General features: G+C 33.6%; 1 pseudogene; it reads right to left on the bottom strand.

Moving 5' to 3' along the window:
- Positions 1 to 9,129: 9,129 nt before the first annotated feature.
- On the bottom strand, positions 9,130 to 13,647 carry LOC132310202 (UDP-glycosyltransferase 87A1-like; annotated as a pseudogene).
- Between the last annotated feature and the right edge of the window lie 10,591 nt (positions 13,648 to 24,238).

Genomic DNA, 24,238 nt, shown 5'->3' with positions numbered 1-24,238 from the left:
ATTCGGCGCTTATCAACACTATGAGCCGAACGCCAAACTCTTGCTAAGAAATAAAAGCCAAGTGGCAAGAGACATTCTAGCCGAGCGCCAGGCACTTAAGCAAAGTAAGTGGCAGCTGGCACTATGAGCCAAACGCCAAACTCTTGCTAAAAAATAAAAAACCAAGTGGCAAGTGGCATTCTAGCCGAGCGCCAGGCACTTGAGCAAAGTGAGTGGCAGCTGGCACTATGAGTCAAACGCCAAACTCTTGCTAAAAAAAAAAAAGCCAAGTGGCATTTTAGCCGAGTGCCAGACACTTGCTAAGCATTTGCTCAAATACAAAAAGTAAGTGGCAGCTGGCATTATAAGCCGAGCGCCAGACATTGCAAAGTAGATGAATGTGAAGCTGGTTGTTACCGCCCATGCATAGATAAAGTTAATGTTTTTGTCATCTCATTCATGATATGATCTGAGGTTACAAAAGATAAAGCATACAGATGACATAACTACAAAGGAGCAGGAAATTAAAATATCAGAAGAGTCCTAGCTAGCTGCCTCTGTTCTGTCAGCCTCTTGAGTGTGTTGACTCGCCTCTTCATTTTCATTGGTCGTCCCATCCTCATGAGGTGGGGAGTCGAGATGAATAACTGAATCATTCTGTTGGGGCCCGATCTCAGTAGCGGTTGAAGAGAGGACCATAGTAGACAGAAGAGGAACATCCAGAGGCTGAACGACGGAGGGAACTGTAGTGACCCTGGACGAAGCAATCTCCTGACACTCATCAAAAATGTGTTCAGTAGGAGTGGAGTCTGGGTCAACATAGGCTCCTGGAGGATCAATTTCTAGATCCTTATCGACTTCGTCCGGAGTGGAACCAGTCTACCCGTCGACAGGAGCACGGTCAGAGAAACCCTCTTTGTACCCCTGAACATACTTGAGAGCCCCAACCCTTAAAAACCGGGCGTGAAAAGCCAGCATACCACCATTCACCTTGCTAATGGTGTTGAGCAGAGCGTCACGCTCCTCCAGGGCTCTCTTCTCGAAGGTCATCCGAGCGGACTGTTCGTCAGCCAGAAGGCGCTGGAGTTCAGATTTTTCGTTCTTGAGCGAGTTGCGCTCGATCTGCCAAACGCTCTTCTCAAGGTGAAGGGCATCCCTCTCATCCTGAAGAGAATTGGTTTCCCTTTTCAGAGCGTCTCTCTTTTTTTCAACTTTTCCAAGCTGGACGAGCAGTTCCGTGTTTTTGGTGGCGAGGATGTTATTCTCTTTATGGGCCACCTCAAGGCTGTCAAAGAACTTTCGAGCCTTGGCGTTCCCTATTTCCACCTGCTTTTGCATGGCCATTATACCGAACAGGGTCTGCAGAGATATGCATGAACACCGGTTAAATCGATCGCATGGTCGAGGGGGTTAAGCATAAAGATTTTTCTGATTAGGAGATAAAAATTACCTCCATGGCAGATAAGGGAAAGCGGCTGAACACTTCCTTCTGGGATAGAAATTTGGCGGTTTCAATGTCCCTGGGAGTCCACATGCCCCTGTAATATGCCATAGCGGTCTGACCATCCTTAAACATGGTCTTGTTCGTCTTCACGAATGTCCCATCCGTTTGGGCGAATCGAGGAGTCCATGGTGCTGTTGCAGAGGTAGAGGCAGAAGTAGAGACAGAAGCTGAAGTAGAAGCCGCAGCTGTAGCAGGCCCAGAGGGGGCAGGAGAATTGACTGGGCGATGCAAGAGTGTACCCGGCCCAGAAATTTGGATCATTCTTGTATGAGATGCATTATCAAGGTTAGCTGCACTCCCAGGATGAGGCCTTTTGCCTCGCTCTTTATCCTGAGCACCCGCAGTGACAGCAGAATTAGTATTGACCTGAGGAGGTGCGTTCGGATTGGTAGAAGGAAGGCTAATAGCAGGATCAGCAGCCACTACGTTCGGAGTGGTGTCAGAAATAGTGGCCGAAGAAGAAGCCGAGGCAAGAGAAAAGGTTGCCGCAGCAACAACAACAGTAACTCGGGGAGGGTTCTTCCTTCTGCCGAATGAAGGAATCTGGAGCTAGCTTATTGCGCGGCCGAGGGTTGAAATGGCGAGAAGGTTGTCTGAGGTAAGGAGGTCTAAGCAGGAAGGAACTTCATTCAGAACGTAATTCTTCAAGTAATTGTCCCTATCCCTGCAAACACTGTAGCTCAAATCGTTACAAGGAATGCCGAAGGAACGGCACAAGAAAGTACAAAAGCGAGGAACACAAATTTCGCAAGGACAATCGTTCTTATGGGTTTTGAATTTCTTATACGAAGAGACAGAACACATGCCAAAGGTGCTCGGGATTGGATAATCCTCTGCAGCTGGAGAAGACCAGGCCCCCCTAACCCCTATTATGTTATTTTTCCAACCCTTTTCAGACTTGAGTGTGTCTTTGCATATGGACATCTTTTCGATCAGGTAGAGGTGGTAGAATGGTTCCTCAAGTCGGATCTTACTAACCTTGTAACAAAGAAGAAGATCTATGATGTCAAGATCCAGACCTCTGTCACGGGTCAGTAGTAGCAGAACGGATAGGATCCTAAAAAAATTTGGATTTACTTACAGAGGGGAAATCCCTAGTTTGTTGAAAACATAATTAAAGAAAGGATGCAAAGGAAACCTAATGATGTTCAACTGAAGATGGGTAAACAAGACTTCACCGGGAAGAAGGCCGGCACCAGTCCTGATATCCACATCTTTAGGGCAGTTTCTAATTTCTATATCGACAGGGAGATGAAGTTTCATGCAAAGAACATCAAGATCTAAAGGCATGGTGAAAATGAATGAGGTTTTTAAGGGAGAAAAAGTGATCTTCCAAAAGAAAAAGGCAAACGAAACTAACCTCAGAAGGAGAAAACGTAAATTACTGCAAGATCGCTGGAAAAAGGAGCTTTCGCAGAGGTTCGCCGGAGGAGATTTGATTTGACTTGATTCAACTAAAAAGGAAGAGAGGCAAGCAAAGATTTGGCTAACAGTGATGCAAGATGGAGACAGTAAAAGAGGTTTGAGGGAACGTCTTTGATACTTATAAGGACAGAGTGGGCCCGAAGGTCGAAGCGTCAGGAAAACGAGGAGTTTCTTTGGAATCTCGAAGCATCGATTTTAGATCCGACCGTCCATTTTCCCACAAGGTCTTCTTGAGCCGTCAGTGTCATGATTGACCACCGATAATAATTACCCCCTTATTTACTATGGGGTAATTATGGGGGCAATTGACGATGCCAATTACGGATTGGACCAGACCCTACCCACGAGTAAGGCATCAGATTGAATAGTAGGTCTGAGCCCGAGCAAAAAGGGTACCGCAATGAGCCCAACACCTACGAAAAAAGGATCGGACCGAACAGTTGAGCTCAGCCCATAACACAACACTGAGAGTTAGGCCCAACATCTAAGGCTCACATAATAAAGTCAGGCCCAAAAAGAAGAAGGCCCTAGAATAAGAACCCTATACAGTAAGTTGGTGAGAATTTTGGTGATGGTCTAGTCTATAAATAGACCATACGAGTAGAGAGAGAGGGAGGTTTTTTGGACTTTTTCATTCTGTTGAAGTGTGAGAATTTTAGAGAGAGAAAAATCGAAGGAAGTTCTTGCATCTTCAGTAACATCATTACATTTTTATAACCCAGAGTGTTGTAATATATCACATAGTTAATTATTTACTATTCATGCGTACTTCTAACAAATACAGATTATATAAGTGGTCACTAATGGCAAATACAAGAGTGTGTTGCACCGTGTGATTGCTTAAACCGACGGCGTCCGGATGTTGATAGCTTCTGCTGATTTTCCAAACTTAGCTTTTAACATAGACGCTTGTTTTGTGGTGGGGTTCCTTCTAATCATGGGCTCATTTTTCTTTTTCATTTTTCAGTTTAGTTGTCAGTGGGTGTGATACTAAAAAATTACACACTTAACCAGGGGCGGCGCCAGGTATGTGACCAGAGGGGTACATGCCCCCGGCCTAGCCCATCCACTATAAAATATAATAATTTTTATTTTAATTTATATATTTATAAGAAAATTTTTATATAATACCCTCCTAAAATTTTAAATTTCTAAAATTGTATTCTAAATTTTTATTTCCATTTTCTTTTGCTCTTAATAATATTCTTTTGATTTCCTTAAAAAATAATAATAATAATTTCTTATTTTACTCGAACTCTCTTTTTTTTTCCCATTTTTCTTCTTCTTCTTCTTCTTTTTATTATTATAACTTTTTTTTTTTTGGCCCCCTACTTCTTACCATTCTTCTTTTTGCACTTAAGAATGATGTATATAGTATGTAATTTTTTTTTTTTTTTTGGTTCTTCTTATTTAAATTATATATATATATTTTACACTGCGCCCCTATACACACAAAATTTGTAGTCTACAAATTAAAGATAGAAATAAGGAGCAAATAGTAATTTACTAATTTATAAAATTTGAGTACAATCCTCTGAGATATTATTTACAAAAGAAAGAAAATATCCTCTGATTCAATCTCCTTTGTTGGTGGTTGGATTCAAGGGCTGTTAGAGTTTGATCTTGAATTGTGTTGTTGACAATCTTCTTCAAGTATTTGTAGTTGAAGAAGATCGCTGATAATTTCTGATCAAGAGCTAACGAAGCTTGACCTCAAACAGTGTTGTTTGATGATTCTTTGAACTTATTGAATCACGGAGAAAGAACAACATAATTTTGATGTGCTTGTTGTTCTTTATTGAATTTGAGGAAAAATGACACGGCTTTGGATGTGCTTGTTATTCATCTTCAGAGAGAATTTTTTTAATTTGATGAAGAACGGCACAGCTTTGGATGTGCTTGTTGTTGATCACCGTGGAATTTTGATGAAGAACGGCACAATTTGATATGCTTGTTACTCTTCGATGTTGGGATTGAATATTGGCAAAGTTTCTGTATTTATCTTTAGAATTCTGGATTTCTAGAATTCTCAATTTATGTACCCTCTGTATTTCCGAGTCTCTCAATTTCTGGACCTCCTTTCTCCTTTCTCCATGCCTTTATTTATAAGCTTCTTTAATTAATAGGATGATGCTATTTGTCGTTTTCTGATAAGGACAAAATCATAACTGGCTGGATCAGCTAACTTATGATGATTATCTATAACATAATTATTCCAAATATATTAAAATAATTATTCCAAATATATTTTATTATGAATAATTATCTTTTTATTTAATCATCTGGGCTGAGCTAATTAAATAATTTAAGTAGACCAAGTTTGGGCCAATTAAATAATTTAATTAAACATAAGACTCATATTTGATAGATCAATTTGTCAAAACAAAAGTCCATAAAATTCTAGTGTCTACAGCACCCTCTGAATTAAAATCCTGGCTCCACCCCTGTATAACCCTATAAATTTGTCTTTTAAAATATAAAAAGGTATAAACTTTAGAGTTGTAAATTCATTAAAATAACATCATTTCTTTTCTTTCTCAAACATGATTATTATCATTTGTTTTATTTTCCTTTATCATTTAACCAAACACGATCCTAGGTTAAAACTATCATTTCTTTTCCTTTCCTTTCTTTTCTCTCGTAACTAATGTTATGTTATTTTCCTTTATCATTTAACCAAACACGATCCTAGGTTAAAACTATCATTTCTTTTCCTTTCCTTTCTTTTCCCTCGTAACAAATGTTATGTTTTCTTTTCTTTTCTACTGTACCAAACATAACCTTAGAGGAAAAAAAAATTAGATCACACAAATCGCCGTGAGAAATAAGTTTAAAAATCAATTTTCATAATTTATTTATAAAAATATAATTGGAGTACAAAAATCCAAGACCAACTATAAGAGTGTGTGGATATCATACCACAATTGTGGTAGGACCCATGCCACTGTATCGTTAAGGGATTATGGGTTTAATTTTTGGTTTTAAAATTACCACTCGATTAATGGTGCAATGTTACATTTTTAATTGTTAGAGCATCTCCAATGCTCTTTCATTTTGAGCTTTCAAACACATAATTTGAGAGATAGGTAAAAAAAGCTACTCCAATGGCCTTTCATTTGGCTTCTCAAAATTTGAAAATCTCAAAATTTCTCTCAAATATAAGAGTTGCCAAATTTTTTTGGCAGCTCTATAACACCAACCCCCCCCCCCCCCCCCACACACACGCACACATATATATAATTTCAACCCACACACACACACATATATAATTTTAACCCAAATTCGTCTCTCTCTCTCTCTCTCTATATATATATATATATATATATTAAAAAGATCATAAAAAATTTCACCAAATAATTTTTTTTTTGCAAAACAAGAATTACAAACCTTGATTAGTTGATTTAGGAAAAAAAATTAAAACAAAACCCATACATACAATTTAGCAGTTGCAGAGAGAGAGAGAGGCCAAGCTTAAGAGTTGAGAGAGCGGCTGAAGCTTGCAAACGGCGAACCCGAACTGGAATAGTAGGCGATGTAAACTGAAAGATATGGGTTTTTGAACAATCTGAAATGATATGCCAATATGGGTTTTGATCTTTTGATTCTTGCAGACAGATAGATAAACTGAAATATATGGGTTTTCAACTTCTGTTTCTTGTAGATTTTCTAGTTTGCAGTTGCAGAGAGAGAGGGGGAGTTCAGAGTTGAGAACGAGAATAGAGATGGAGGCGTGGGGAGGCTGAAATGATTTGCCCTAAAAATATATATATTTTTAATAATAATATATTCAAATATATATAATATACATATATATATATATATATATATGTAATATATATATATGAATTTCTGAAAAAGAAAAAAAAATTATATAATAATATAATCAAATATATAAATTTATACATACATACATACATATATATATATATATATATATATATATATATTGGTCCTTTTTTGACCAGATATTTTAGATTCTTGTTTCTTTTTAATTAGGTTTAGTTTTAGTTTCCTTCTTATGTCTACAACTTGACTTGGAATGTACTTAATATTAATATTACTGATACAAATATGAATGGTGGGAATGAAAATTAAAAAACAATGGTGGTTGTGTCAAAAATTAGCATTTTGCATGAAATGCACCATTGGAGCAGAATTGCTAAAATGTAGCATTTTGACACTGTACCACATGTCAAAATATAGATTTGGCAGCTGAAAATAGCTTTTAGCATTGGAGATGCTCTTATTCTTGTGAGTTGTGCAGCGGAATAAAGATGTAGAAGTTTGTATTAAAAATAACTTAGATGGGTGATGAATAAATTTTACTTACTTCTATAACCAATTTTTACTTATTTTAATTTTACCGAAATAAAACTAAAATCAAATTCACAAAACAAAAAGTGCAAGTAAAGTAAATAATGTTTAAGAGACGAGGATGTTGAGACTCCCGTCATTATAGTGGATTGGGTAGATATGGTGGGCTAACCACAACAAGGTCGTTGCAAGTTTGGATGTGAGAGAATGTTATGAATTCTTATCTCACATCGGATATGGATAGGAAACGTCTTAAACAGAAGATTGAGTGTTAATATCACCTAATAATTTAAAATTTTGAGTCGAATTGCGAAGCACCCGTGAAAGAACGCTACCCTATTTGTGAGGTGGACCCTGATCATAAAGTGATCTATAGCAGTTCTCTTCCAGGCCCATCAGGGGCTTTTTGGGTCTTCACAAACCCAATTAACTCCTTTTAATAGTGGGGGCCATAAGGATGTTAACAATGGGTGAAAATGACCTCCAGTGAAATAGTGTACCATTTACTCCATTTTGAATTGAGTGGTCCAGAAATGGCCACGTCACCCCAATTTGGGACACATAGTAGGAAGATATTGGGATGCATAGTAAGAAAATGTTGGAATGCTCCTTAAGAAAATGTTGGGATGCACTTTTACTTACAAAAATAGAGGAAATGAATTACTGTGCAAGTGGAGGTGATCCTTGTCCTATTAACAACAATGGAAACGCAGCAAACCCGTGTTCTTCATCTAAAGCAGTGCACCCTTTTAGCCGAATCTCGTAAGGGTCTCCTAAGTATGTTACACACTTTTACCTAATTTTTAATATATTATTGTTATACACTTTTACCTAAATTCTTATTAATATATTACTGTTAAATACATATTCAATTTTTAGTTATTCTTTAATAAATTATGTATTTAATATTTAAAATATAACTACTATTTAATTACATTTTTTATTTAGTGTTAACAATATTATTTATGTAAATAAATAATTTCTTGTATTAGAGTGGAAGGGTAATGTATAAATTAAATTTGCATTTAATATGCATATTAAATATTTAATTAGAAGTATATAAAATACAAGGTATTGAAGTGAAAGGGTGTGATTGTAAATCTACAACGAATCTATAGGGCATTTTAGTCTTTGTACAAAAAAAAATTGTGATTAAACAAAGCAAATCATTTTACATTGTGTTGGAGTTCTGATACCATGTGCATGTGACGGTGGTTGTGTAAAATAGGACAAACATTTTGGAGTTTATTTAATGAAAACTAAAATTAAATTCTCTATCTATGTATGATATTGACAAACCAAATTAATCCTAAATATTAAATTTTTATAATGGAGTGTCACACATTTCAATATATTTTATTTTAAGTAAATCATGTTTGCATTTAATATATTTTTTAATTGAATAAGGGACTCGAATCTCAACCCTCTGCTTGAAAAGAAGAGGATATGAGTCTTTGGTGGTCATTTTAATGAGTTTTTTCCATAGCTAAATTTATCACTCCCGCATGAAAATTTATTGCATATTTCTTTCGACAGAATTAGACAAGGTTACAATTTGATATTGATAGGTGTTACATGAATATTTGTCTAAGAAAATATTCATTTTTTTTTTAAAATAACAATTTCAAGAGCATGAAATAAGGTGCACAAAATGACATTATTGTATATACTAACTGTAGATATATATTCATATATAATTAAAATCCCACAAATGACTGCCAATACTTCTAGGTGCTTGTGCTTATCCTTTTCCGATCGTCCACTCTACATGGTTTGACATGCATAGGGCCTTTTGGGACCACTTTTTGTCTGAAGTTTTTTGGAATCATGCATTACATATACACAAATGGACCCATAACCCGCAAAACAAAATGGGACATACAATTTTTAACTTGGTCAAAGCCAGGTCACAACGCAATCATGTTCAAAACAAAATTCAGATCATGAATATGTACATGTGTGTAGAGTCGTAAAAAGAATCCATGCATTAATACAGTAGTATCCATAATCTTCGATAAAACTTAATTCGTTAAGTAAATTAACTAAATGTTCTTGTCAATTGTGAAATGTTCCTAATGAAAGCGCTAAGGTTGACTTCAGAAGTTCCTCCTTTGGCCATTGTTTGTCGAGAAATCCTCTGAAGTTCTCTTGCCCTGCTAGTCATTTCTTGTCTCTCCGGGCTTTCCAAATCCATGAACCTCCTCACAAGGTCAGCAATTTCCTCTCTCCCCACCAAATTTTCCATTTTCCCCTCCCTCTTCATGACCCTCTACCCAATCCTCCAATCTTCGACTATAGTCTTACTAATCGGGGCTTGATCCATAAGTATAGGAAAGGTGAGCATTGGCACGCCAGCGAAAACACTTTCCATAGTTGAATTCCATCCACAATGGGTCCAAAATCCCCCCACCGAAGAATGGCACAAGACCTTCAATTGGTCACACCAAGGCACCACCATTCCTGCGTCTCCACAAGCCTCCGTTAGCCTTGAAGCTTCCCCACGGGCAACCCACAAGAACCGTAAACCAGTAGCGCGCAACCCGGCTGCAATTTCATCCATTTGGGCACTTGAAACAGAGAGGAAACTCCCCAATGAAATGTACAAAACAGAGCCTTGAGGCTGAGAATCTAACCATTTGTAGTAGTTGGTGTCATTGTGGCTAGTCATATGATCAGAGGCACCGTCACCAAGTGTGAAATGAGGTATCAAAGGGCCAAAAGAGTACATGGGTATTGGCATTTTTGCTTTTAAAGCATTGAAGACTTGAGCTTCGAGCTCAAAAACGGAGGTGAACAAGAAAAATTGTGCTTTGTCCACATGAGAAATCATTTCGATAGCTTTGTGCAAGAGTTCGCTGTTGTAGAAGATTGTAGGAAGGTCCACCAGACAGATTGATGATATTCCGAGAATGTAACCCATCCGCTCATCTCCTCTTTCTGTCACATGAAAACACATACACAACAAATTTTTATTAATCTTTTCTTGCTCATTTTGAATAAAATGTTTTACATCATAACGTATATTTACATAAAAAATAATAAAACTGTATAAAATAAATCATTTGGTATTTGGACACATCGTTAATAATGGTTTTGGCATTCAAGAAATCAATAACGTGAGCATGTTTTAGGGAAAAAAAATTACTATTTACTTTCAAAATACATTATTATAAAATTAGCAATAAAAGTACTTAAAAAAGTATTATTGCCAAACAAATTAAAAAGTACTTTAATTATGAAAACTATGCCTACATATTTTTTACTACAGCAATTTTTGACAACTTTAGTAATAAAACTGATTTTCATCATAACATTAACAACAAGGCTTTATTTGGTTAGATGGAATCAACTACAAAGAAAGGAAATAGAAAACTTTTAAATTTTTTAAAGTTTGAAAGAAAGATAAACCTACAAGAAAATTTCTAGCACTTGTTTATTTTCCCAAAAAACTTTTCCTGTACAAAACGGGGGAAGCTTTAAATGAGTTCCTTTTGTATTCGATATTTCTATTTTATCCAAAAATTAAATCGTGCGAAACAACTTATAAAAAAAGACGCAATTTGTTTCGTGATTTCTTTCTTTATTTTTTACTGGGTTTGTTTGTGTGCGTGAGCCATAAACTACGATATAAATGGGAGGCTCATCTAACCAAAAAAAAAAAAAAAACACACATATAATCAAAAAAAAAAAATTAAGTTTTATATTTCTTAAACTAATAAATTAGTTTTATCTAAAAATATATATATTATGAAGCCTTATTTTAAATTTAAATAGTAGAAATAAATATTAAACAATTATGTTATGAAATTTAATAATCCATCATATTACTATTTCTTTAATAAAAATAGATATCATCAAATACAAATTCATTTATTTTTTTAGCATTTGAAATCATAAGAATGGTTTTGATATGTATAATCATTTTTTTTTCACTTTCATGCTATTCAAACTAACTAACTAATATGTTCTTACAATTTTTTTGAATAAATTTTCATACTAACCATATATATACTAGAAAATTTATTTTCTTTTCATTCACTTTAATTTCGTTTTGTTAGATAGAATCAACGAGAAAAGAAAAGAAATAGAAATTTTTGAAACTTTTTAGGATTTTGGCTAAATAGAAAAGGGAAAGTTCTGGAAAATTAAGATTCTCGTACCTCTTTATTTTCCTCAAAACATTTAAATTTTATTTTAACATGAAAACAACATATTTTTTATTTTGTATTTCTATTTTACCAAATAACTTCACTGCATTATTTTACACAACTTTATCGTATTTTTTTTTACTGGATTTCAAATAATTATAGTCCAACAACAACTTTATCATTAATAGGGTTTTATTTAACTTGACTTTCATTTTTAGTTGTTTTTCATCATATATGAATGAAATAAATAGTAATTTACAAAATCTAAATTAATTGAAAACTCCATCATTTTTTTATATACATACTACTAATTAATTTTTTATTATTTTATCATTTTTATAAAATAAAGACAATCTAGGTATCTAAACTATAACATGATATTTTCCTACAATTTTCTTGCATAAATTTTAGCTTAACTAAATACATACTAGAAAACCAATTTCTTTTCATTCTTTTCATTTTCCACTTCTTTTCTTTTCTTGGAAAACTCCATCATTTTTTTATATACATACTACTAATTAATTTTTTATTATTTTATCATTTTTATAAAATAAAGACAATCTAGGTATCTAAACTATAACATGATATTTTCCTACAATTTTCTTGCATAAATTTTAGCTTAACTAAATACATACTAGAAAACCAATTTCTTTTCATTCTTTTCATTTTCCACTTCTTTTCTTTTCTTGCTTATTTTCCACCTGACCAAACGGAGCCTTCATTTTTCTTTCATTTTCTATTTCTTTTCTTTTCTTGCTTAATTTTCACCTAACCAAACGGAGCCCAAGTGAACCTTAAAAACCTTTTCTTGACACAAAAAAAAAAAAAAAATGAATAAAATAAAATAAGAGTACCAAGAAAGTGTAATCAGATTGCTTGGCCATAGTGTGTGTGTATATATATATATATATATTGGGATTATTACATATAAATAGTGTTAATGACCCATATTTATCATTTAATAAAGTCAAAGTAATCATTTAATAAAGTCTAAAAAAATGAAGTTAACCAAAATGCTGACGTGGACATGAAAAAACACAATTTATTTGCTAAAAGATTTCACTTTTAAATTCATAGGTACTACTTTTTGTACACTACCATATTTTGTGTTGCACAAAAAAATGGCACATGCGTGCTGAAAAGTGGTACCTATGTGCACAAGATTCCACTTTTAAATTCATAGTACTACTTTTTGTATACTACCATTTTTTGTGTTGCACAAAAAAATGGTACATGCATGCTGAAAAGTGGTACCTATGTGCATAAAAAGTGATATCTACGTACAAAAAAAAAATGGTACATATCCTCTAACAAATGAGCGGTATTTTTTCATATTCATGTTAACATTTTGGTAGCATAACATAGAATAAGTCATTTTAACGGAGTGCATAGTGACATTTCAAAATGACAACTTATTCGATGCTTTTATGAAAACTTATCCAACACAAATATTAGAAATTACTATTAGTACTAAAAGAGAAAAAAGTTACCATATCACTTGTGGAATTGTAAAATTTATGTAATTTTATTTTTTCGAAATTGATTTGTGATAAATATGAATTATTAATACCATTTATATTTATATGTAATAATCCCATACATTTCTAAGAAATTGGCGTACCTGACACATCAGAAGGATAATGCTGGTCTGCACCAAGAGGTCAAAATGGTAAAAGATTGAAAACACCGAAACCGGCATGGGCCAAAGCGCAGCCACCGGAATATTCCTCCGATTCCCGACGTTAACCGCACACGGAACAAAAACATCAGCCATGATGAGCGTTGGCGGCTGCTCCAGCCGGTCCAGGAGCTGCTCGAACGGCTCCTCCATCTTGGTCAAAACGGCATCGATGAAGCTGGACATGTCGGCGCCTCGGACCAGCTCGGAAGGCAAGACGTTGGGGATTGTGAGGAACCGAATGTTAGCCGACTTGGGCTCGGAGCCGATGAAGCCAAGCCACTGATCCGTGACGACGAAGGTGATGAGAAGATCGTCGCTGCTCCGAGAAACTAGTAGTTTGCAGAGGTTCATCAAGGGTTGATGTGTCCTCTTCCTGGATAAGGCAAGGCCACCACGTGGCATCTACCCATTGGTTCTATTTCGGCCGAAGCCATAATGTGTGTGTGAATCTGATCTTCTGCTGGAACGGAGGAGTAGGAGGAGATCTAGAGAGAGGAGGAGGAGGAGGAGGAGAGTCTATAATTTTGTGTGTGTCTATATATATATATATATATATATATATATATATATATAATATTTCTCTGCAAAGGGGTGCGTATATAAAGAACTTCCTGCTCTCAAGAGGCTTTATTGACTATAGTGGCTGCGTATGGTTTTCTTACCAATTTATTAGTATAATTAGGTGCAAAAAACACCTTCATTAATCATTATATACAAATTGTGAAAAATAAAAAATTCTTTATTATTATTTTTTTATGCAAATAACCCCTTAGGCTCGTTTATTTGGATGTCGAACGATTTTAAAAAATTATTTTTTTTATTTTTTAATATTTGATTGTCGTAAAATATTTACAAAAAAATATATATATTAAAATTTAACAAAAATAAGTTATTTATTAATTTTCGATAAGTTATTCTACATGTTTCGCCCGAAAGACTCAACTTTACATAAACATTTGTCAAATAAGAACAAAATAAAAATATATTTTACCTGAAAAAAATAATTATTTTTTAAAAAATATATTTTACGTCCAAACAAACGAAACCTTAATATTTTATTTTTTTTCCCCAAATTGCTCTCTAATTAATCATTTGGACCAATTTTTTGAAAAAATCTCAAAATGCCCTGTGAAATCCATTGCCGACCAACACCATTTCCGGCCAAGCCAAACCGGTTCTCACCTTCACCAACACCACAATCCACCCAGCGAACCAGCACCACCATGCCGATCACCAACCACCACTCTTTCTATGTACTCAACCTCTCTCTCTACATTATAATACCTCTCACCTATAATCCTAATTAACTTTCTCAAAAATAATGAACCACCCCTGCCCACCACCACCATTTGTCTATGATAACGCCAACTACAATACCTATAAGCCACAAATGATCAACTGCCAGATTGATATTGATCTTTAATTTCTCCACAATATATATATATATATAGAGATATACACACACAAACCCAGAAGCTGCCGTAGGTTGTGTGGATGTTGTGCGTCTTTATTCATGACAAGTTGGACTCACCCCATATTTTGGGTTGTGGGTTAATTTAAATTATTTAATCAGCCCAAACCTTTTTGGGTAGTCTCAAGTCATTTAACTAGTCCAAGCCCGGTTTAAGTGGATTAGTTAAATAAAAATAGTAATAATTATCAATAAAATATATTTGGAAATACTTATTCTGGATTTGTTTGGTTAGCGTCAAGTAACCAGAAAATAAAAGAAAAGAAAAGAAAAATATTTAAATTTTTTGAAAGTTTGGTTGGAGGGAAAGTGAAAGTTTTGGGGAAAGTAGGATTCCCGCATCTCAAAATTTTCTTCAAAATTTTTCGTACAGTTTCTCGCAAAAGTTGTGCACTTTGTATATTACTTTTCTATTACACCCATGTTAGTTATCTTTCTTCTTCTTTACTTAATTACATAGACTTCTTTGGAAATGAGAGTTTATTTCTTCTATAAATTGTTTTTTTTATAAAATCATGCATTACTAATTAAATTGTTTGTATTTTTTTTTATATGTGCATCCAAAATTAATTAATTTTTTATTTTTTCATTTTTTTTAAATGTCTTAAATAGGTAAAATATTTTTTTCTATAATTGATAATGATTAAGAGTTATTATATATATAAATAACTATTTGTTGATAACAAGAGTGTTAGGTAAAAACTAGTCTATATTATCTTAACACAATTTGTTTAATACCTAACATCAAACATTATCTTAAAATTAATAATTGATGATTCGTAAATAGTTTACATAATCGGTCTATTACTTTATTTTCTCAATGTGAAAGTTATAATTAGATATTAATATCCAGTTACATCATTTAAAAATAAATAATAAAATTAACATAAAGAGAAAATAAATACTTGAACTTTGATAATCCACTCTACCAAAAACTTATTTTTCTTACCTTAAATATCGAGAATGCAAGTTTACACAGGAACAAGTGAATATATAGAGAGAGAAGAAAATAAAAAAAATTATATTATGATACCACATATTATTCTATTTCATATTTCACTATTTTCATATTTCACTATTTCCTTACTAAAATAAATAATTAAGTATAAATAATATTTATCAAACATAAATTTATTTATTTTAAAATTATAAGGGTATTTTCGGTAATTAGATTCATTTTCTTTTCCTTTTCATACCATCTAAACAAATAAAATAATATTTTCTTATAACTTTCTTCAAAATATTTCTTGCTAATCAAATGTATGATAGAAACTTGATTTTCCTTTCTTTCACTTCACTTTTTTTCATTTCCACTTTTCATAAAATTTTCTGTCTAATGGATAATTAATTATCACAATATAATTGGTCCGGCCCGGTTATGATTGTATGTTTATTAAGAAAGGACACGTTTTACGTTTGTATTCTTTGTCAACGTTTTACGGTGATCAACAACAAGTACATCAAATCATGCTAATAAAAGATATCGAATCAGAATATTTTATTCTTTCTTAAAGAATTTTAACGAGGATTGTACTCTCTTTCTTTTATTGAAAATTAATAAAAATTCGATTTGCCCCCCTTTTCGTTTCAGTATGTTCTTGTGGAAAGTCATACAAGAGACGGATTCTAATGTATGGTTCATGAATGGAATTAAATTTAATTGTGTGCGCTCATATTGAAAATAGGAAGGATTGAAAATTCTTCGGTTGAAAGAATTATTCTGGAATTTTGTTTGGGTTCTGTCCGATGGAGAATGACTGAAAATCTGTACAGATGACTTATTTATTTAACATGGAGAATTTATTTTAATAACTTTGAATATTGAAAAAATGTTATCCGGCATTGGAATAACGGAAATCTGCTGGTGTGTGTGGAGGACTTATTTATTTACCGCTGGAATGTGCAGAGGACTTATTTATTTATTTATTTATTTAATGTCAGGAATTTATTTTATTAATTTTGAATATTGAGAATATGTTATCTGGCATTGGAATATCGAAAATCGGTGGATTTATTCATTTAATGTCGATGATTTATTTACTTAATGCCAAAAATTTATTTTATTAACTTTGAATATTGAGGATATGTTATCTAGTATTGGATAATGTTTTTAGTATTAGTATTTAATGCGTATTTGTACAATTTTATTTATTTTTAGTTCCTCGTGCATGGATATAATAAGTATGTTTAAAATTTCTGATAATAATATACTTAATATTCTATCTTATTGTATACATGTATTTAGAAGATTTTACTTATTGGACGCAAGGGCGGATCCAGCCTTTTTGAAAGGAGTGGGCTAATTTTGGATCGGCTAACTTTGGACTAGACTACTATTATTATTATTATTATTATTATTATTATTTTGAGCTGAGCATAAAATAGTATGGTCAAAAATTGTTTTTTTGGAGTGGGCTAAAGTCCAACTTAACCCATCCTTAGATCCGCCCTTAGTTAGACGGTCGTGTTTATCCAAATATTTTTCAGGTCCTACAAAATTGAGTAATGAAGGATTATCGAAACTCACATGACACTGTTTTGCTTGTTGCACGAGAAGTTTTAAAAGACGTGTCATTATTTTTAGAGTTATGATGTAAGAGAGAGTTATTCGTATGAGATAAAACTAAGTTTTTTTCAGACTTTTATCGTTTTAAATTTTGAAATGTACAATATTGTTGAAGATGATTAATTTTTAATGATATAAAACTATAAAAGTTTATTTTATTTTATTTTCTATTATTTTACTTTATTTTATTTATTACGTCCCAAAATTTCCGGTGTGACAAATTGTATCAGTCTTACTTCAAAATTTTCTTCGTGACTGAGAAACATCAGTGACAAAGTGCGCATAGCATTTCTAATTTTTTTTTTTTTTCACCGCATTTCTAATTACTTACTCCATTCTTTCCTAAGTTCTTATCCCATTTCAAAATTCCCACTCTTCTATCATACATGCATTTTGATATATTATTCTCTTCTGATTTTTCAAACTACCCATTTGAAGTTTAATAATTAATATTTTTAGTTGAAATTTTAAGTGTTGATGATACATCCAAAAAAAAAAAAATTGATAACATTTTGAATTTTAAACAATTATTATTTGTATGGGAGGTACTATTTGTATTCCACTTTTCAACACTTACCCTTTATTTGTCTTTTTCTTTTAAATAAAATAAAATAAAAATCTCTAAACTCATTAATGAACTATCTTTTATTATAAAACACTATAACTATCATTTATATATACTATAAATTTAACCCCTTTTTTACCTTATTTATTTTTCTTCCGTTGACTGATGTTTTACCTGCGTGTGACCCCATAACTCTAAGAAATTCAACTTTCCATCCCTCTAGTTGTAAAGTATATTAATTAGAGAGGCTGGAAGAGGAAAGGAAAGAATTTCAATCAAAAATAAGGTCAAGCTTGAAGATTGGATGAACTTTTTTCAAATCTCTAATCCTTGCCTAAGGTCAAACGGGAGATGTTAATTGGGATACAGGCAATTGTGGAGAAAGACGGAGGAGCTTTCTCAAACCCTGTTAAAAATAAATAAATAAAGCAGATACGAGATCCGGCAGAGGGAGGCATCTCCTCAAAATGCTCCAAGATAATTTTTTTTTTTTTTTTGTTTTTTTATTTTCTATTTTTTGTGTATAAAATTTTTCTTTTTGAATTTTGAATTTTGTCAAAAGATATAATTTATTGAATTGAGAGAAAAAAAAAAAATTCCCGGTCAAAAGAGAAATTTATTGAATTGAGATAACTTTTTTTTTGGGGGGGTTCTTTGTTATTTTTGTACTTTTTTTATTTTTGACTCCGGCCAAAATAGATAATTTATTTAAGAGAGAACTTTTTTTGTTCCTTCTTTTTTGGATAAATTACACTGACATTTCCTATAATTTATCATAATTACAAGAACCTCCCTTATGATTTGAGAAATTATACGAACCTCCCCTAAAAATAAAACATTCCTACACAAACCTCCCCTCTTAGTGATGAACCATCAAATGGACTAACGGACCTATCTAATTTACTAAAATTCCTTTAAGTTACTATGGTAAATGACTGAACTATATATATATATATATATATATATATACACACACACACACACACAACAATCCACCACTGTTTTTCTCCGACGAAGAACCACCACCAAGAAGTTGGTATTAGACAATGGTGATGAGGCTCCAATGAGTCTTTCTTATTGGGTAAGGATGAGATGGGTTGCGTTTGGTGTTTGGGTTATATAATATCCCTAATTTTAAAAGGATAGTCTCGGCCTTTTAGTTAATTGTTTTAGTGCATTTTATTTGCTTATTGTTTATTTGTCTATTTGTTTAAATTGTTTTTATTGCATTATTTGTTTAATTGGTAATTGAATTATTTGTTTAATTGTTTGTTATTTAATTACATTATTTGTTTAATTGGTAATTGTTTCTTTAAAGGAATTATTTGTTTTAAATTATTTGCTTTCATTAATATATACTTATGTGGACATTTAGTTATTTGTTATCATTAAATATTTGATTCGGTTGAGGGTAATTTACTTATATCATTTTAAATCATGTCAAATTAGGGTTTATTTTCTTAAGTCACGTTGGGGAGTTAGCCGACTTAGCTAAATAAGTAATTGTTTTTCTTTCTCCTTCTCTCAATATAATTCATATTAGAATTAGGTTTTTGGTTAAGCCTATATAAAGAATAGTATACGTCTGTCTAGGGTTGAAAACCTTATTCACAAACAGAGAGAGATTTGAGAGAAACAGAGATAACTAGCCGTAGGTTAAAGGTCGAACCAAAAAGAAAGGAAGGGATTGCTTCTGGATTGAACCAAGAACAACGAAGGTGTTGAACGGCAGACTAGGAATCTGTCGGAAAACTCAGAGACGGTAGTTTAAGGTTTCAAAACTAAAACCGAACTTCTTCTCTTAAACCTGTGTTCTGTGCATGCTATATAGTCTCCAGGAATTAAATTAGACTTTAAAAACGGATGTTTTATACATGTTAAATCAGACTGTAAACTGTTTTATGTTTTGCTTAACTGAAATTGTTTTATTGCATAAACTGTTATCGGTTATGTTTTAAATGTTTGTTAGTAATTCGCACTGGGATTCGATGAGTTTCTGGAGTCTTTGGGACTTGGATTGAACCCCAAAAATTCTAAGAAAAAAATCAGTACAAAGGACTCTGGACTTCACTGGAGGCGAAGAAGATGAACAAGAGAAGCGTAGCACGGCTCTCAAGAAGAGAGCCGGCTCTAGGTGTGTGAGAGTCAGCTCCCATGAAGGGGGAGCCGGCTCCCTTGCTGTAACACCCTACGGGTCTATATTTTTGGTATTTTTCAGACTACAAGGGGTAAAGTGTAATTCTGAAATTTAACTGGGTGTTTTTAAATGATGTATATAACATATTAAAGACCCAGGATTATTGGTTTATGCTATGGTAGAGGATGTCATGAAATTTAAATACTAAATTGCATGCTGTCAGGGATTATGGAAGCTTTAAATTGCTAGTTTTGTTTTAGCAAATTAAATGGACTAGTATAAAAGTATATTTGGAATTTTAGTATAATGTGCTCAGTTTATATTTCTGATTATCATTATATCATGCTCTGGATTTATAAATTGATGATTAAATTTAGCATTTATTGCGTCAATTATTTGTTTTGTGGATTATATGCACCGGTATGAGACGGTGGCATATTAGGGATGGATTAATTCAAAACATTAAGTTCTACCTATTCTGGATTGAGGTATGGATTAACTATAAAAGTTAAGTCCTACTCATATTTGTGACAGGTCAATAAACAATTGAATGACATATTTTGGTTTTTGGATGGTTTGTTATACAGATGTCAGGCCACTGTATTAGATGGATGATATTTTTGTATTAGACTTATACGAACTTTATATACATATAATTATGGTACCGTGATATGAACTTGAGTTTCAGGATCATGGTTAAGGTGCGTATATCGCCTAGGATGGATAACTGGACATAGACACCTGGTCCCCTGGTAGGTCTAGGTATACATGCCCACATTACGTGCGATTTCCATGTTATCTTTACTCAGACTGAGACAAACCTATGGGCTAGTGAGCGTCCTATAGTGTGTATGTATACATATATAAACTACTTTAGTTATTACTGAGTTATCTAGGATGTATCTACGTATTGGGTTTCAGAATGGATTGTAGTAAGATAAAACTTGCTGTGAGCCTGACCCACTCTTATTTTTCAGGTGTCCGTCAGTTCCAGGCTTAAAGCTTGATCATGCTGAGCAGATACAGTTACTCACTCCTCCGGCTACGTAGGATTACTTTTCATATTTTAGTTTTGGATTTTTGTTTCCGTACTTTACTTTCATTTGGGATGTTATTAGGGGTCCACTAGATGGATTCCCGAGTTGTACGTTTTTGGAGATAATAGAAGTTTGGATTTTATTGGTTTTATCTTTTGAGGATTTTAATACTTAGAATTCTTTTCAGCGTATTTATTTATTTCTTTCTTAATTCTTTTGTATTCTGTGTTCATTTAAATATTAATTGTTTGGTATTCCTTCGGGTTTGGGTTTAGACCTGATCAACCATGTCTCAGAGTCGAGGGGTATCACAGGTTATAATTGGGTCTTGCGAGTTTGGGTTCGGTGTTGGAATTACATATGTTTGTTTGCTTGATGGGTAGGGCTGTAAGTTGGGCTGGCCCAACCTAGCCCAGTCCCAACCCAACCTCAACCCAAATCGAGTTGGGTTGGGCCAGCCCGAATTGTACCCAACATGGATTATGGTTATAACCCGGACCGAATATTTTGAGGCGGATTAGGTCGGGTTAAAGGGTTGAGTATTTTTTTTTTTTTTAGTATATTTTATATATATATATTTGACTATATTATTATTAAAAAACAAAATATTTTTAGGGCAAATCATTTCAGCCTTCCCTATCACCTTCATCTCTGGTCTTATTCTTAACTCTCTCTCTCTTTCTCTGCAACTGCAAACTACAAATCTACAAGAATCAGAAGTTCAAAACCCATATATTTCAGTTTATCTATCTGTCTGCAAGAATCAAAAGTTCAAAACCCATATTGGCATATCATTTCAGATTGTTCAAAAAATCAAAACCCATATCTTTCAGTTTCCATCGCCCGCTGTTCCAGTTCGCAAGCTTCAGCCGTTGTCTCTCAACTCTCAAGCTTGCCCCCCTCTCTCTTTGCAACTGTATATATGGGTTTTCTTTTAATTTTTAGAAGTGACGGCGGTGGTGGAGCAGCAGCTGAGGGCGAGGGATAGAAGCGGCAACAGAGGGGACGGCGGCGGCAACGGCAGAGGCGGAGGGATGGCGGCGGCAGTGGATCAGAAGCTGAGGTCGAGGGACGACAGCAGCGATAGCAGAGGGACGGCGGCGGCGGCCACAAAGGGAATGGAGTCGGAGAAAGAAAAAGAGGAGAGAGAAAGGAAAAAGGAAAAAAAATAAAAAAAAAAATAATAATAATTTTTATTTTTATTTTGAGTTTTGGGTTGGGTTCGGGTTGAGCCCGAGCCCAACCTGAACATGTCTAAGTTTTGACAAAACCTAACCTAAACATGAGCCCAATTTGTATATTTTAAGCCCAAATTTCAAAATTATTGATGGGTATTGTGGTTAGGGCTGCAACTTTGGCGGGCTAACCCAGCCCAACCCAACCCCAACCCAGAAAATTTGAAATCTGGACATACAATTCATAAATCGGGTTCATGTTTGGGTTGAATTTTGTCAAAACCAAGACATATTCGGGTTGGGCTCGGGCTCAACCCGAACCCAACCCAAAACCCAAAATTATTATTATTATTTTTTTCTCCTTTCTCTCTCCTCTCTCTTCTTTTTCTTTCTCTCTTTGCCACCATCCCGAACATGAAAAAGGGACTCATCTGGTCTCAGGTTTGATCCGAAGAATGAGGGAGTTGGGCAGATGAAAAAGGGAGCTGTTACAGGTTCAATCTCCCAGATTGAGACTCGGTTGCGCCTTTCCCCAGTAGTTGACTCATCCCAACCAACCTACTCAAGAACATAGAGTTTACAGAAATGGACAATATTACTAAACAGACAAAACCTACTAGGCCTGTCCACTACAATGTAAAGATTATTTTTTTAAAATAAATAAATAAATAAAATTTACACAGAGATCTGAAAATATATGGGTTTTGAACTTCTTATTCTTGTAAACAGATCTAAAAATATATGGGTTTTGAACTTTTGATTCTTGTAGATTTTGTAGTTTGCAGTTGCAGAGAGAGAGAGAGAGAAAGAGAAAGAGAGTTGAGAATGAGACCTAAGGCGATTGAGGAGGCTGAAATGATTTGCCCTAAAATTTTGTTATTTTTTAATAATAATATAATCAAATATATAATATATATAATTTTTCGAAAAAATATATATTATTATTTAAAAAAACTCAACCCGTCAACCCGAACCGAAAATATTCGGGTTGGGTTTTGACCATAACCCATGTTGGATACAATTTGGGCTCGCCAATCCAATCCGATTCAGATTGAAGTTGGGTTGGGACCGGGCTAGGTTATGCCAGCCTAACTTGCCGTCCTAATTGTGGTCAGTGGTGGTATCATCGTACGATGTCGAGATAGATGCTTGTAGTGAGAGGAAGATTAAGCTGCCGCCCACAAAGACAAAGACACCGGAGCTCTAATGGACCCGATCATCAAGCTTGAAGAAGACGAGGTCTCGAAAGAATTGATCTGGGTTTCAAACATTTCACCTCCTTTTCTTCTGTCATTCCTACTTCAGATGTGTTACTTGCCTATATATCTCTCTCTCTAAAACTTACTTCTGGTCTATTAACCACTTGAATACTAATTTCACCATATTTAGTGTTGAATTTTTTTTCTGGTCTATATATATATATATGTTCCACTTTGCTGATATGGGTATGTATGGTGGTGGCGGACTATCATATCTCACCTGAATCAATGGAACCCATGTTCGCCGAAAACCATGGAACTCGCCAATCAATACATGCCAATTGTTTCTCTGGTGACTACCAAAGACTTAATATATGAATTGGGTATCTTTCATAGTTTGAATGGAATGATTTAATGGTGGTTGTCTAAGCAATTTATTGGTTGTATTCTACTTGTTTGGTAAATATAAGTGTATCCTTCAACCAATGGTAAAATGAGAATTTTAATTTATTCAATACATGGCATAAGCAAAATTTGCTGTTGACGGTCAGAAGAGATGTTTGTGTAGGTTAGTTTCATTTTTATGGAAAGTTTAAGTAATTTTTCAAACTATAGGGGAGATTCCCTATAATTGTGACAAATCATAAAGAAGGTATGTGTAATTTACCCTTTTTTGTTATTATTAAATTAGATAATTTATTTTTCAATTTTTTAGTATTCGCCAATCACTGATAAGTGATATGTCTGTCACTTAAAATATTACCTCATTTAAAATAAAACTTATCATTTTTAATAATATTCAAATTGTGTTATTAAATGCACTTAATTAGATAAATACTTAATTCATTTAAAATTAATCACTTAATTGAGTTATCAAACATCACCTTATTTATGGGTAAGTTACTCACTTAAAATCCTACCCAATTTTAAGTGACACTAAATCCTTTTAAGTGATATTAATATTATGTTATTAAAGGTATTCCCGCTGCCTTTTCGAAGATTCAACCACCTCATTTTGGTCTTGCTAACTTAAAATT

Source organism: Cornus florida, unplaced genomic scaffold (assembly GCF_030987335.1).
Source record: "Cornus florida cultivar Cherokee Brave unplaced genomic scaffold, ASM3098733v1 CherokeeBrave_3.0.0_Hap2_Chr05, whole genome shotgun sequence".
In the NCBI taxonomy this organism is placed as follows: domain Eukaryota; kingdom Viridiplantae; phylum Streptophyta; class Magnoliopsida; order Cornales; family Cornaceae; genus Cornus; species Cornus florida.
The sequence above is the reverse complement of the archived record's forward strand: the minus strand, read 5'-3'. Positions and strand labels throughout refer to the sequence as shown.